General features: G+C 36.5%; 1 pseudogene; it reads right to left on the bottom strand.

Annotated features, from left to right (window-relative positions):
- Positions 1–16,524: 16,524 nt before the first annotated feature.
- Positions 16,525–16,595, bottom strand: LOC112918269 (U4 spliceosomal RNA; annotated as a pseudogene).
- Positions 16,596–16,883: the final 288 nt, after the last annotated feature.

Below are 16,883 nucleotides of genomic sequence, written 5' to 3'. Positions count from 1 at the left end.
AGCTCCCAGATTTTAAACAATAGGAACTGCTTAAATTCAGATACCTACCCTTGAATTCACATTCCTTGGGATAGCAATGATTAAAAAAAAAAAAAAAAAAAAAAAAAAAAAAAGCCTGTTTCCATTACCTACTCTACCCAAAAACCTATAAGAACAATATTGTACACTGTTTCTCTAAGTTCAATACAAATTTTAACTTTTTAAACTTTTTTGAAAAAAAAAAGTTATCTTTTGCACTATTTCAAAATGGGCTCTAATTTGTCTCACTTGGGACCTAACATCTTTTCCTCTGTCCCTTATATTCTGACTCCAAATCAAGTGACTCTTTGACAATGTTAAATCTTGACTGAATTGTATGAACTTGATCCATTGAAATGGGGCTTTTATTTTTCTAAAGTGGACTTCAAAACACTTTTCCTATTTTTCTTAAAGATTTTATTTTTAAGTAATCTCTATACCCAATGTGGGTCTTGAACTCACAACCCTGAGATCAAGAGTTGCATGCCCTACCAACTGAACCAGCCAGGCACTCCTACTTCTCCTATTTTTAACCACCTCTTTCTTCATGCTGGTCTGGCTTATTATGTTATTCATTATTATATGTGTTATACACTTTATATTCATACAACTGTACATTTTGGAATGAATCTGAGAGGACATCTGGTTTACTCTCCTTTGCACAAGGGAAACTGTGCAGCAGAGAGGAGTCATTTCCCCAAGCTCACAGAAAGCCATTCAGGAATTCCAGTCTTTCCTGCTTTCACTCTCAGGTCAGGATGATTTCCATGACATGTCTCTGTCTCAGCAGGTGCAGGATCTGTATACAAGAGAAGACTGCTTTGTTCCCTCTAGAAAGAATATCTTGAGTGTTTGGTAACTACATTATTTTCCACACTTGCCTCAAAGTTACTCTTAAAATGTTAATGTATCTTCTTGTCAATCCACCAAATGTCCTGACTCCTGTTCTGCTGTGTGTCCTGGAGTCTTAACTGCCTGAGCACTGCCAGTGTGAGTTTTGTCCTTTCTTAATGGGCCGCAATGGGCTGAGAGCTGAATCCTGGCTGAGTAGTTCATGCAGTGGAATATGAAAAGGGAAGGAACTTTTCACAGGCTGGGAGATAATCCAAATTTCAGACTCTTATGGGGGCAGAAGAACCAACAAGTAAAATATTTAGATGAAGCTTTGCCATAGGCTATACTCCAGGAGCCAAGTATTTCACCTATTTATTCATTTATTCATACAAAAAAATATTACCGAGCACCTCTTATATGAATGCACTCTACTAGATACTATAGAGAATACAAAAATGAATAGCTCATATATTTTTATCCTTAAAATTGAATTAGAGAGCCACACCTAAAAAAAATTCTAGACGTGCTGTCAAAAATAGAACAGAGCACTGTGCTAAATACATTTACCTATGTTAGCTTGTTTAAATTCTTACAGTGGACTATATATTTCTCATTTTAGGAATAAAGATACCTTACTACGTTTTATTTTTTATTTTTTTTATTTTTTTAATTTTTATTTTTTTTAATTTAATTTTTTATTTATTATTTATTTACTATATACTATATATACTATATATAACTATTACTATATATATATTTATTTACTATATATTTCTCATTTTAGGAATAAAGATACCTTACTACATTTTATTTTTTATTTTTTATTTTTTTAATTTTTAATTTTTTTAATTTAATTTTTTATTTATTATTTATTTATTTATTTAATTTATGATAGTCATACAGAGAGAGAGAGAGAGGCAGAGACACAGGCAGAGGGAGAAGCAGGCTCCATACACCGGGAGCCTGATGTGGGATTCGATCCTGGGTCTCCAGGATTGCGCCCTGGGCCAAAGGCAGTTGCCAAACTGCTGCGCCACCCAGGGATCCCCCCTTACTACGTTTTAAGTAACTAGCCCAGGGGTGCCTAAGTAGCTTGGTTGATTGAGCATCTGACTGGATTTTGGCTCAGGTGGTGATCTCATGGGTCATGGGATATAGCCCCACCTCAGGCTCTGTGCTCAGAGGGGACTCTGCTTCTCTCCTTCTACCTCTTCCTCTGTCCATCCCCCTGCTGGCTCTCTCGCTCACAGATAGATAGATGATAGATAGATGATAGATGATAGATAGATAGATAGATAGATAGATAGATAGATAGATAGATGATAGATCTCTAAGTAACCAGCCTAAACTTACAGCAGCTATGAAGTATTAGAGTCAAAAGTCAGCTTCAGAGATTTTCATTAACAGTCAAACTCCGGCCAACGAAGGCAGCATGGGAGGCAAGAAGTGAACAAGAGGTTGGTTGTGAAGAGGTTGGATGTGAAAGAGAAGGGTAAATCACTGGAGGGAAGAAGAAGGAAAGGGAGAACTCAATGATTCAGGAAGCTTATAATTTATGCCAAAGTCAAATCTACTGGGATCATATCCTTGGCATGCTGGTCCTGCATTGTAGCAGGGCCCACCAGGGCAGTTGTTCAGAATACCAGAAAGGCAAGCACGGAAATAGATTACATCCCATATCAGGACAGATGATGTGCATAGTTACTCTCTATTTGTTACCTCTATAAGAATAAAAGAAGCATGGGCCTGTTGAATCATCCTGTTATTTGTCTTTTATGGCACCATTTTCTCTGTCCTGGCTTGTGGGTAATATTTCTGATGTGACCCTCTCTGCTTAAGGAACATGAGTCTGGAAAGAAAAAATAGACAAAAAAAAAAAAAAAAAAAAATCTTTCCTTCACCCAGAAAGTAACACAAAACAATTCAGCATTCCAGCTTTTTAAAAGCAATTCTTGTCCCCTACAAGAGAAGACAGAGATGAAATGAACAGTGTCCCTGAACCTAGAGATAATATCATTCCATAATTGGATCACGTTTTATTCTTTTCCTAAGTGGTTTTTAGTATGTTTGGGGTATTTTTGTTGGTTTTTGTTTTTGTTTTAATTTGATCAGTAATTCCTCTTCACAGTTGAGGAATCTGGGCCAAGAGTCAAAGATTTTGCCAAGGTAATGCTGATGTGAGTGACAGGGCTAACCAGGGCTGCATGTCTAGATACTGCCTCATCGAACTAGATGGTGTATGCCTTTGTCTTAACTTTCTTCTATTTACATTATTGGCTATCTCTCATTTTAAGGAAAAAAATAAATTTTCTTCAAAATCACCAATTTCATTTCTTACAAACAAAACATATATTTGTTAAGTATTCCTGTTTTCTTACATTAGGAGTTTCTTGAGCACTGGGGCCATGTCTTAACCATCTTGGTATTTTTCATAGCCTCTGGCATATACCAGAGCCCTACACAAGGATGTCCTGCGTTATGTGTTGAATGAATAATTAAATGTACATGTGCCCCTGTAGCAGAGAGGCACCATGATGTAGTTATTCACATCAGGGTTAAAAGGTAAACAGACCTGGCTCTGTTGCTTACAATTTGTAGAATTTTGAGCAAGTTGCTTCACCTTCCTGATTTTGAGATTTTTAAAAATCCTTTGTAAAATAGAGATACTAATAGAACTTAATCTCATAAGATTCTTTGAGAATTGAAATGGATTAATAATGCATGTGAAATGCTTAGCACCATCTGTGGTATTGGTAGGTTTTTGGTTAATCGTAGCTATAATTATCTCATGTTTGGGAAAACAGGGGTCAAAAAGATTTGGATTGCCATAGTTGGCTATTAAGTCTGAATATGTAATGTTTTCATTGAATCAAACACCTACTCCTCTTGAAAACAGCCATTTGAACTCAGCACAAAAACCAAAAGGTGAGAATTAACTTATAAAGATATACGCTGTGTTCATTGAAAACACCACCTTGAGTCTTCCGTAGTGTGTGAGATAATTTAATAATTGATTCTCCTGTTATTAATGCAGGAGAGATGGTTCCTGTAACTTCTGTCCTTTTTACATGGTAACTTAGATTCAGGGGAATGATGGTAGGCTGTCATAATGAACTCGAATTGATGACAACTACTAACTTTTCTCCTTGTGGCTCTGAGTGTCTGTTTTGTGTTCAGATCAGTAAGTAGAAAGCTTCACTTCTCTTCAGAATGACATATACATTGCCAGTAATTACTTTCCTAAAATGGAAAAAGAATTAAAATAAAAGCCTGAATGCAGAAGGGGGTGGCAGGTTTTTGGAAAGTGTATTGGCAATTTGAAGCATGAATAATTAATTTTGTCTTGAGATTAAGTTCAGTCTGTGTTTATGATCTGTTGAAAAAAAGAAAAAAAACCTAATGGGTTCTAAATAAATTCAGTATCAATTTAAACTATTAGAGGAAGTTAAATCAAAATAATTAGGATATTAAAATACTTTGTGCATTTCCAATCACTGCCTTATTGAGGCTCTGGATCTTTTCCAAGGAACAATAATAGCATGAATATATTAGGATGTTTGCTTCCCTTAGAATGTGACTGTTTGCTCATGTAAAGATGATTGAAAACTTGCAGGAGACAGAAAACCAGATTGATGTGTTGACATATTCAAGGGAGAAGGTGCTATATAAATGATAAATTATTTTGTACATATAGATTAAAAACAGCATTATGACAATTTATTGTTAAAATAGTTGAACTTGATTATTCCTTATTTACAGTAATTGCTTAATCTCACACTATAGTAAGGGAGGAATTATTTTTGTGACATTTTCAATTACTGTAGAATGAGTTAGCAAAATCAGAGTAAGAGTCAGGTGAATTCCAATAGAACTCAGAGCTTAGTCACTTGTTTACTTTGCTTATGGCTATCAATTCTCATTGTCATTTAAATAGAGATCAAGGGATTCTTCCTCTGTGTTACTTATTAGGGTTTTCCTTCCTTTTACGCCTGCTCAGAGCATAGCAAGCATGGAAATTTGAACAAGTATAAAGAATTTTGATATATATAGTTTTCCTGTTATCTGAAGCAAAAGCTCATTTATTTGTAAATAATTTGGGTGAATTTATTTAGTGCCTGCCATGGTGGAATGCCCATCAACATTCAAGAGGTCATGAACTCTTTGAATTTAATTATTCTGGAGCTTGCAGGAATTGGTCTCTAAGTGATTTCCCTGCAATATTTCAATATTTCTTTTTTTTTTTAAGATTTTATTTATTTATTCATGAGAGACAGAGAAAGAGAGACAGAGACAAAGGCAGAAAGAGAAGCAGGCTCCCTCTGGGGAGCCTGATGTGCGACTCCATCCCAGGGTGGAGATTATGACTTGAGCCAAAGGCAGATGCTCAACCACTGAGCCACCCAGGTGTCCCATCCCTGCAATATTTCAATATTTTGTTTGTTTCTTTTCTCCTAAACATTATCCAGCTCATCTACATATAATGTTATCTTTTGAAAATATTAACTAATCCAGCATAAATATGATTTGATAACTGGACATCAGAGCAGCCATACAATTGTTGTGGCAATTCATAGCTTGCTTTCCTTTTTATCCAGAGAGAGAAGTAGAGAAAACAACTTCAGGGCACCTCGAGTAATTGATTCTGAAACTAAAGCATGGCGTTGAATACTTTGCTTCTTGGAGAATCAGAAAAGGTAGTCAGGATTTGTAGAAAATGGTTCCTCTCTCTCCAACAGACATAAAGTATAATTTCTAGTAATATTACAAATGATCCAGCAAAACAATAATAGTTTGAGCTCCAAAGAGCTCAATAAAGCTGTAAACAAAAATTAACCAGCAACTGAAAATTATTCTTGGTAAAATTATGAAAATGTTTGTTATGTATCCTAATGAGAATGAATAATGGATAACTAATTCACTATACATGTAGTGAGTTTTCCCTTACTTGAAATACCCATCCCAGTTTGTAATGTTAATGGAAATACATTGTTTCTTGCCTCATTAGAAATGAGTTGTTATGCTTTCAAAAGAGAAGTTTTATATTTTCTAAAATAGGGCTGAGCATTAGCAATTGGAAAATTATATCTTTAAAGGTTTTTGTCTCAATTGGAAGAGGAATCAATTGGAAGAGGCTCTACTATGGATAATGGCAAAATCTTTTTCTGAGTTAATTTTCATAGTATTTCTGTTGTTTTTTTTTTTAAGATTTTATTTATTTATTAGAGAGAGAGAGAGAGACAGGGAGAGAGAGAGAGAGAGAGAGAGAGACAGGCAGAGGAAGAAGCAGGCTCCATCCAGGGAGCTCGATGCCCAGGATCACGCCCTGTGCTGAAGGCAGCGTTAAACCTGTGCTGAAGGCAGCGTTAAACCACTAAGCTACCGGGGCTGCCCTACATAGTACTTCTAATAGAGAAACCGGGTCTGCATTTGTCCCAGGGCAATGCTGACTTATTTCTGTCTCTTTCTTCCTTAGGGGTCAGTCTATGCTTTAATTCCTCATATGTACAATAAAGCTAAAATTAACCTCTTTTGGTCTTCCTCGGTATGTAGATAAATATTGTGAGAGAAGACCAGAAAGATTGACAAGAGGAAGATAGGTGAATATGATGGAAAAGGATTGAGTTTGGAGCTTGGTAGTCCTGTGCTTCCTTGCTGACAACATCATTGACCTTGGGCAAGTGGTTATATTTTACTGAGCTTCCTTCCATTTCCTCAGTTATAAAATAAGTAAATTAATGATACCTACCTTGCAAGTTTCTCATGAGTAGCAGACATGATTTATGTAAAGCATCTATTACAGTGCCTGGTAAATAATGTGTACTCAGTATACGTGGAGCAGCAATGGTAGAGACAGTCAAGGTCATAGTTATTACAACAGTAACATTAACATCCAGGGCTTGTCATTTTGTAGAAGTGATTATCAGTCATGTATTCCCAAATTATTATTATTATTATTATTATTATTATTATTATTATTATTAATTTTTAAATTTCAGTCTTTTAAATCCAGTGCCCACATGTTCCAGCTAGATAGCGTAAAAAAGTCTCAGAATAGGTGTGATGTGAGGAATGGCATGTGGTGTTCAGGATCCTGGGTAGGGAATCACAAGCAGCTGTGAAGCCTAGAATGCTAGAAAACACTTGTACTGCCTACACAGAGCAGAGATTACATGCTTCCAGCTGAATTTTTTCCATTTAGTAAACAAAGGTTTCAATGTTAACCAAGCCTTCCATGATTTCCCAAGGAAATCCAGAAATCTGGGTTTAATGTAAAATATCCTATTTAAGTGTTGGCAACAAACTAAAAATTATTGTGTTTAACAACAGTGTTATGTAAAACACAGCATGGTTGAAGGACAGATCTAGCCTGTGGATGTCTGTGGATGAGACTTTGAAATCTTCATCCATACAATAGATAACAATGCAGTTAATGCTTATATAGCACATACCACATGCTGGGTGAGCACACTTCTAAGTACTTTATATGTAACAATGTATTTACACCTTCTGATGGCCCTATAAGATTGGTGTTAATAATCAGTTTTATTATTATCAAGTTCACTTCACAGATGAGGAAACCAAGGAAAAGAGAAGTAACTTGTTCAGACAAGGAACTGGGATTTGATATGGGTAATCTGACAGCCAAGTTTCTGCATTTGACCCCAGGTTTGCAGAACGAAATAAGGAATTCCTCTTGTTTATAGGAACCATTTTTTTTTTTTAATGGAGTCTTGAAGGACAGAATTCTATAGGACTTCAATTTTATTTTAGATATATATCACTGGGTAACATTGATTGAATGTGTTCAAAATGCAGAGCTCTGAATAAGGAGCAATGATGAGGATAAAGACATATAAATCATGGATGCCATCCTCAAGGTCCTTTTAGTCAGTAAGAGAAAGTGCATGACTAGTGATGTATCATATAGAGCAGTTCCATGGGATGTTTCTAAAGGTTTTGGTATTAGAATGGAAAATTTGACTAACAGTTAATGGATGACTTGACAGACATGGTGTCATTTTTACCTACACCCCCCAAATATAGGTTATTTCAGTGGACAGATATTGAAAGTACTAGAGGTCTGGGCAAGCAAGAGTTTTGTGGCAGAAGAGACTATCTTGTGGCAAATACCAGGAATAGCCCAGTTATTTTGTAAGTAGGATCTGCAGAGGAATAGAAGATATCTGAGGGCTAGGCTGGGATGCTAACATGTTCTGTTTTCTCCCTGTTGTAATTATAACTCCACTCACTAATCATCACACGCACACACATACACACACACACTTCCACAAAAATAATAACAACACCAAACAGGAACTTTCCAGAAGGGCCAGAATATCTCAAACAGGTAAGCAGGGTCAGTTTTTGAAATGATTTGCTATTAGTGCCCACAACAGAATTGTGAATAATCAAAGACTGAGCCATAAAGAATCTCCTTTCCTTGCTATTTATAAAATAAGAATCACAGGAGATAGAGATATTTCCGAATGAGACCATAGAAAGGAAGATGTATTTTAGCAAAAGGGAAGGGGATTATGAATGGCCATGAGTGTGAGCTGAGAATTACTGGCCCACTACCTAGACTGAATTATAATTCTCAGTCTTCTGCCAGAGTAACACACACTCACTACAATCTATTGCCAAGCACATACTGTGAGGTGGTCATAGAGATTCCATAACTTCTTATAAGTAAGTGTTAGCTTCTAGAATAAAATGCTCTTGCTTCATGATTACCACTGCATAGATAGAGGTGGTTGTTTTCCCATTTCTTATATTTAAAAAAACTTTATTTTAAAAATATAAATGCAATTTCAAGTCTAACTGATGTGAAGCTATTATGACCCAATACACAATACTCAACAGAAATAAACTAGGACTACAAAGCCAGGTTCTCCTTACTTTTCGGCTCTTCAATCTCCTTGTTAAATCATGTCTTCAAGTAAACATGCTTTATGTATATAAAACGTTCAGAACAGTATGTGGCATAGAAAACTGCTCTGTGCATTTGGCTATGATAACAATATTACTTGTTATTATTTCTATCATCCTCAGCGGAAGATCTCCTCCCAGGCTCGGCTTGATTGGAAAGCCCATACCCTAAATTTATTTTGATCATTAACCTCGCCCGAGATGCTGCTGGATTCATGAAGTCTGACAAGGCAGAGTTTGGACAATATCCTGTGGAAGGCCATCGAATTTCAGCACCAATCATTGTGAATCTATTTATTTGCTGCCAAACCCTTTAATTTGCTGTGTTAAATCACAACTGTAAAAATTGTCAACCGAAATTTTCCCCATCAAATAAAAAGCCTTAAAACACAAATTACATTTTTAAAGCCTACATTTCTTATTCTTTCTTATTTCTTTTCTTACTGTGTCATTTTCCCCAGGGGGTAGGAAAAGTGGTTCAAGAGGGGCCTGTCTTTGAAGTTATTTTAATCTTTATTCTAGACAGTCCTTTCTGGACTCATTTAATCTGCTTGATTTTTAAGTTGTGCTTATATCCTCCAGATACCAATTCATGACATCCTTCCAAAGAATTGTTCATTAAAATCTAATTTTTACCTTCTAATGCTGGCTTTTTAGCTAATGAAATCTGCAGTAATTATAAATATCCATCTTGCAAAACCTCAGAATTATTGGCATTTACATATAAAGTCAAGCAATGAGAGAATGATATTAACACTGAAGTTAGCTCTTTCCTTTTCATTTCAATCAAGTGAAGTTAGTACATATATAGTTATGTATATTTAAATAAAAGAATCTCGTTTAGCTTCTTTCAATATTTTTACACTGTCATTAGAACTCTTTTGAATGGTACCCAGGGGAGACCACATCTAATTTAAACTTCATGGCAGAAAAGACATCGGGAAACTTCAGATCCATTATTTAGCTTGATGATCTAAAAAGATTGGAGAAAAGTTTCTGTGATATTAGGCTCTGATCTACCCAAGGTGCCCTGCGGTGATGGCTTTTCCTCATTTTTTATGAATTATCAGATGAAATTTTATCAAAAAGACAAATCATTTATGAAAAGCTGGAACAATGCCCTAGCCCATGAGTTTAAGCTTTACATAAGCAGAACAATAAGCTCTAAATCCCCTTGGCACTAACAGTGTAAGAGCAAGGTTATGCATCCTGACGTGATGAGAATAAATCCAGAGAGCTCAGTGCAGGTCTGTACCCACTCCATGGAGTTCAAAGTAAAGATCGGGTGGTAGATGTGGAAGGTTCACAAAATATGAGTTCCATGGAAGTCAATTGTCTTTTGGAGGGAAAAAATGAACTTATTACGGAGTAGTGGAGAGAGGACAGACTTACCCAAGGATACAGGGTTAGAATATGGCAAAGCTATGATTCAAATCCAGGTCTGTTGGATGTCAAATGTATATAAAACACCTGAGCTTCCATCTCATTATCTATGAAATGAGAATAAAGCCTACTTCAATAGGACTGATCTAAAGGTTAGATAAGAAGTTATCCACCATTTATTGAATGCTTTCTATATGCCAGTTTACTGTTTTCACTTAATACCAAGTGTGCCCTGGGGACTGGAAGGGAAAATTAGCTACTGTTCTTCAGCGATTGAATAAAGTCCATTGTCTGCTAGAACAAAGCATGAAATGCAGCCCATTGTTCACAAGCAGATAGGCTTCAGTTCCTTTCCCTGAGGCTGGTTTCAGACTCATGCAAATATATGCTTCATATATCTTCCTTGGAGATAATTGAATGGGAAATATAAACTTCCCACCCCCCCACCTCCCCAACCCCCACACTGAACTTTTGCTTTGGGAGGGCAACTGAACTGCCATCAACATCAAAGGATACTTTTGATAAAAGTAATTTTTATTCTTCTAGCATAAAATAAGAGAAGACTTAACCAGGTTAATGTACTTCCTCCTATTTCCACACAGGGCTTCATTTCAAATACCTTGGCTAAATCTGATAGTTTTCTGTCCAACATTTCATGAGTGTTGTGCCAAATCCGAGAAACCACCGAGGAGCCGACACCACCGATGCAAACACACGAGGGTTTATTTACAAGCTCGAGCTTGGGTCCAAGTGTATCCAACACAACGGAGCAGGGACTTGGACCCCGAGGTGAGTTTCAGCTTAGTTTTAAGGGCTGGTCTAGGGGACCTCCAGAAGGGGTGGAGGGATTCCTCAAGTCCTGTTTACATTTTGTTATGAGGCCTTCAAGGGCATTGAGCTCTGTTCTTATTCTAATAGGGGCTTCCTGCCCTTGGCTTGGGCTCTGTTTTTATTCTAATATGGGGCTTTCTAGGATGTTAAGCTGTAAGCTGTCTTCTTCCTGTAACTGAAGTAAGGTAAAGTTCAGCTCTTATCCACAGGGGCCTGGGATGGCTGTACTTGTGCTAACGCTGAACTTAAAGTGGAATGGCCTTAATTTTCTCGGCCTCCACAATGAGAGGTTCTACTAGCTAGCTTCTTTGAATTTTATATCAAGGGATCCCTGGGTGGCACAGTGGTTTGGTGCCTGCCTTTGGCCCAGGGCGCGATCCTGGAGACCCGGGATCGAATCCCATGTCGGGCTCCCGGTGCATGGAGTCTGCCTATGTCTCTGCCTCTCTCTCTCTCTCTCTGTGTGTGTGTGACTATCATAAATAAATAAAAAATTAAAAAAAAAAAAAGAATTTTATATCAAAAAGCCCCCAGTCTTTGCAGATTGAGAAAATAGTTCATATCAGTTTTTGTTATTTATCCCTGTTTTGGCTTTAATTGGAAAAAAAATGAATTTTTTTAGGGCTTTCTATATCATTTATAAGATTCATAGCTAATCAAAATCTATGATTTTAGGACCATCAACTCAGAAGATTTTTGAGTTTTGGTGTTACTTATTGATCATTTCTTTATGAGGAGGGTCCACAGCAAGCACTATATTCATTCATATATAGATAGTTTAACTTAACATATATTTACTATTAATTGCTGTGCATCAAGAAATCTGCAAAGCAAAAATAATAAAGATATAATTTGTTGTTTTTCTTGCTTTCTAAGCTCTTAGAAATGATCCAGTAAGGCATGACTAGTGGGTAAAACTAAGTTACTAAGGAATAAAGTAAAATTATAGACATAAAAACTGCAATGTATTATTAAAAACAGTAGTTATCACTTAATAAATGATAGCTATGTGCCGGGTACTGTGTATTTATTATCACATATAAAAATCACATGTGCTCTTAGCCAAAATTCAACAGGAAGATGCAGCTAGTTTCTTTCTAAGGGAAAGAAATAGAGATTATAAGTGATCACATGACTTGGTAAGCCCACTTGCCAAGTTAATGGTAGAGGTAAAATGGGAAGTCCAGGGTCTATCCACTTTTTTAGAAAATCTCTTACACGTACAGAAAGTCAAGCTGAAAGCCAATGGGAAATCAGTATGGAATGAGATTAGTTGAAAAATAGTCCATGGTAGAGATGTGTGTTTTCTCTCTACCTCATTATGTGTTCCTGTTCTAGGGTGCAAGCTCCTATAATGCTGTATCCCTCTGAAAAAGTAAGCTATTTAATAATTTGTTTATAATGAGACTGAAATGATGCATTTTTAGGAAATATTAAGGTCCTTAGAGCTCTATCGATTAGGAATAAGAATTTTTTTCCCTGGGGAAAGTAAGAATACATCTTCACTTAGAGGACATAAAGCTGAGAGGCCATTGAAATTGTAAGGTTTAACCCTTTGTTTTATAATAAGAAAACCCCTGAAATTCAGCACTGTATTCAGTTCTGTGTACACATTTTAGGAAGGCAATTGAAAAATGGAAATGTATTTTAAAAAACCCAAACACATTCTGTAGAAACATGATAGTGTTTCTATTCAGTGTATTCTCTGCATTCACCTGTTCCTTCCACACACATTTAGTTCGTGACTAGGCTAGCTGTGCGTGCATACGTTGTAGAAAAAGACAGCAGGGAGCTACAGTGTGCTCAGTAGTGAAAAACCCCTGAGACCTGAGTCAAAAGACTTGGATTCCAGTTAGAGCTCTGCAAATTAATAGCCATGTGACTCTGGGCAGCCAGTTTAACTTTCTAAATTAATTGTGACTGGCAACATTTTTTTACTTCCTCTAAAGCCATCTTCCTCCTCCTTTCCCTGATAACAGAGGACTGATTTGGTTCCCATGTCAAACTGAGCATGGTGCTTGGGGAATGTGCACCCCTTGTGTGGCTCCAGAGGATGAACCATTTTTATGCCAGTCACGATATTCCCACTGTTCTCAATCATTGGTGTAGGGGAGGACATGTGACTCATTGCTGCCTGACCAGAAATAGGGGGAGGCTGGCTGAGTGAATTCTGGGAAACATCCCATGCAACAGAAAGATTCAGGAAAAGATCCACCCATCCCCCCTCTATTCTTACAGTTCCTCTATTAAAAGCTATCACATGGGCAGCCGGGGTGGCTCAGTGGTTTAGTGCCACCTTCAGCCCAGGGCCTGATCCTGTAGACCTGGGGTCGAGTCCTATATCGGGGTCCCTGCATGGAGCCTGCTTCTCCCTCTGCCTGTGTCTCTGCCTCTCTCTCTCTTTCTCTCTGTGTCTTTCATAAATAAATAAATAAATAAAATATTAAAAAAAAAAAAGCTATCACATGAGTGAATGATACTGCTGTAGTCATCCTGTGAATATGAATCGAGATCTTGCTGACTAATATGGAGGAGTAGAAAGTTAGAAATGCCAAACTATCTTATCTTGCTTTATTGTTCTTTTTTTTTTTTTTTTTTAATTTATTCATGAGAGACACAGAGAGAGGCAGTGACATAGGCAGAGGGAGAAGCAGGCTCCCTGCAGGGACCCCATATGGAATTTGATCCCAGGACTCCTAGATCATGACTTGAGCCAAAGGGAGACACTCAACCACTGAGCCACCCAGATGACATTGCTTTATCGTTCTTAATTGTTATCACTACCTGCTCTAATATGCATGTGTATGCTTATGTGTATATATTTATACACACATGTCTTTCTACATTTCTTTATCTCTCATCTCTCTTTGAAAATATAAGAATTTCAAAACTTGGACCTGCATTATACTAGTATTTGCATCTCTCTTCTGTCATCTAACCACCTGTCTACCTATCTATCTATTTCCACTTGTCTCTTACTTCCAAACCCCAATATAGCTAGAATAAACGTTCAAGAGAATAACAATGATTGTGTTCACTGCTGAATCCCCAGTGGGATGAATGAATGAATGACTCTCTGACAGAATTATTGAGGTGCTATACATGCCTCTAGATTTCTTATAAACCCTTAGTATTTAAATGGCTTCTACCCAGGTGGCTTTTGACTTACTGTGTCTCCCAGGTACAATGTAGATGTTATTTACCAACAAATATCGTATGATTTATGTAATATATAACCCAGAATATTCTAAAGCTATAAAATTTTGTATCAAATGATAACCCATTAATTTATCTTACAAAACTTTAATAATTTGTGAGTATCTTTCTATACTTGTAGTTTCTAGTTTTATTCTCCTTGTATGAATTATCTGCTTATTCTCCTTGTATAAATCAAAGGATTTTTAAAAGAGAACATATTGAAGAATGATGCCAAAAAATAATAGTTTCATTTGTCAATTTGTTTATTTCTATAAATCTAGGTAACCACAGGGAGAAAAGAAAAATCAACAAGTAAGAATCCCTATGCTAAGCAGTGGGAAGAACATACAAACAGTACAATCAGTCATTGTTTTTGTCCTCAAGCTGCATGTCCTGAAAACCATACTGAACGCATATACAACATCAAAAGACAACAAGGCAATAAATATACAATGTGTTCTCAAGTATGTGAAAGACATTTAAGAATTGTAAATGTGCTCCTGTAGCCATCTGTATATATTCAGATTTGTTCTTATCTATCTACATTGTAATCACTTATTTACATGTTCATCTTTCCCACTAAAATATAAGAATTTCGAAACTTGGACCTACATTATACTAGTATTTGCATCCCTGGCAGCTGGTAACTTTATATCTCAACACATAGTAAATGAGCAGTGAATGACTGAAAGGTTAAAGAGATATCAATGAGTTTGAAAAGACTTCGTAGAAGCCCTGTATCTAAGTATTGAACACTGATTAGCATTTGAAAGGACAGAAAGGAACAGAGTATTTGTAACAATGGAGAGCTTTACGATATAAATTACAGAGATAGGAGTGGTTGTTGAATGGCCATGGATCAGTAAGGCATGAACACTAAGACAAGGAAAGGATAAAGTCATTGGAAAGAGAAGGATGGGAAATGGGGTACAATAGGCCACAAATCATAGACATCCAGAAAAGTCAAGAAAAGGAATTGAAATTCACAGCTATTGCAATAGGGAATGAGGAGCTTTGGTCAGATGAGTGAAATGGCGGAGACAATGACAAAGCATGGGATTTGGACAGACAGGTAGGTGCAGAATGAACAAGAAAACCAACCAGATAAATCCCAAGTGACTGGTGCCAGGAATCAAGCAGTGACGTAATGACTACCAGTCATCTGACTCCATCCTCTATGGTCCATCTTAGAGAGGCTATTTAGTCTAATGAAACTAGGCACTTGCAACTCTCCTGCACTCTCAAAATTGAAGGATTTATTCATTCATTTATTCAATATACATTTCTTGAAAATCTGTTATGTGTCAGGTAATATGCAATTTGTGGGGATTCAAATGTTCAGAAACTGATTAAAGATACGGAGCTGATGCACTCTGCCTTAAAATGTTCAGCTCAAATCCCTAACTAATTTTACCTATACAATTTTCAAACAAAGGACTCTTCCTTTTATAATGCCTTGGCATTGATGTCTTTTATACCACAATACCAAACTCAATTGTGTTATATTGTTGTGGTGCAATTTTTAGGGACCTGTCTGATGATATTGCAGACATGAACATTTGTTGGAGCAACAATAAATGAAGGCAATATCATCCCAGACATTCAGTTTTCTGAGAAAATGACAAAACTTGACTTATAATGGCATATTAAAAATCATAGAAATGGGGCTGAGCAGAGAAGCTTAAAAAATGCATCACTTTGCTACTGCTGTTGGTTTCACTCTGCTAATGACATGAAATTATACCCCAAGGGTCAGTATTAATCACTATGTTGACTTTTTCTGGAGGAGGTAGGCTGCTGTAGTATGTATTAAAGAAATTCAAGGGGGAAAAAAGTAAGCCAAGAATCATCAGCGCTCAACTAAGAACAAATTCATCTGAGACTGTCTAGATACTGTGTTGGCCTCATGATTCATGTTTCTAGGATGCCACTGCCTACATTTGCAGATAGAGACATGACAAGAAAAGCTGACTTCTAAGTAATTAGGGAGAAATGGTTTATTCAAGGAATAAGTCAATGACTGCAATAAGAAATGTATTTAGGGTAATTACAGTATGCTAAGGTAAACATATGAAATTAACGAGATTATCCCAGTTAAGAGTAAACATGAGATCACTATATCAGCAATAAGATTTTGTTGTGGTTATTGTTTGTTGTATTCACCTCCAAGAACTCCATTTTCCTCTAATTCTTCCTGATTTTCGTAAGGTCAGAAGTTAATTATATTTTCTCTAATATGTGTCTTTTCTATTCATTTTCCTATACTGTTTGTATATTATAAAATCAGAGGGAGAAAAGTTGCAAACAAGTAGTTCAACCCAAATAGACATCACATTTTCAATTAGCAATAATCGCGCCTTGGATAAACCTCATTGGCTACAATACTGCCACTGTGCAAAGCTGACATCACATTTTCCAGGGGCATCTTATATGCCTTTTACTGTTTTGTTTGTTTGTTTGTTTCTGCTCTGTTCCATTGTCTTCTCTTAAGGTCACCAAAAATTTATTGATGTTCTATATTCTTTCCTGCTTTCTCTGGTCTATATCTTCACTCACATGAACTTTCATATTTCACATCCACATATATAAGACCAAGAGAGATGATAGCCATTCCCCTACTTTTGACTTACTGTGTTTCCCAGGTACAATGTAGAACTACTTCAATTCTTTAATATTTTCACAAAGTTCAG

This window comes from Vulpes vulpes, chromosome 15 (genome assembly GCF_048418805.1).
Source record: "Vulpes vulpes isolate BD-2025 chromosome 15, VulVul3, whole genome shotgun sequence".
In the NCBI taxonomy this organism is placed as follows: Eukaryota; Metazoa; Chordata; class Mammalia; order Carnivora; family Canidae; genus Vulpes; species Vulpes vulpes.
Note: the sequence above shows the minus strand (reverse complement) of the source record. Positions and strands in the feature narration are given on the sequence as shown.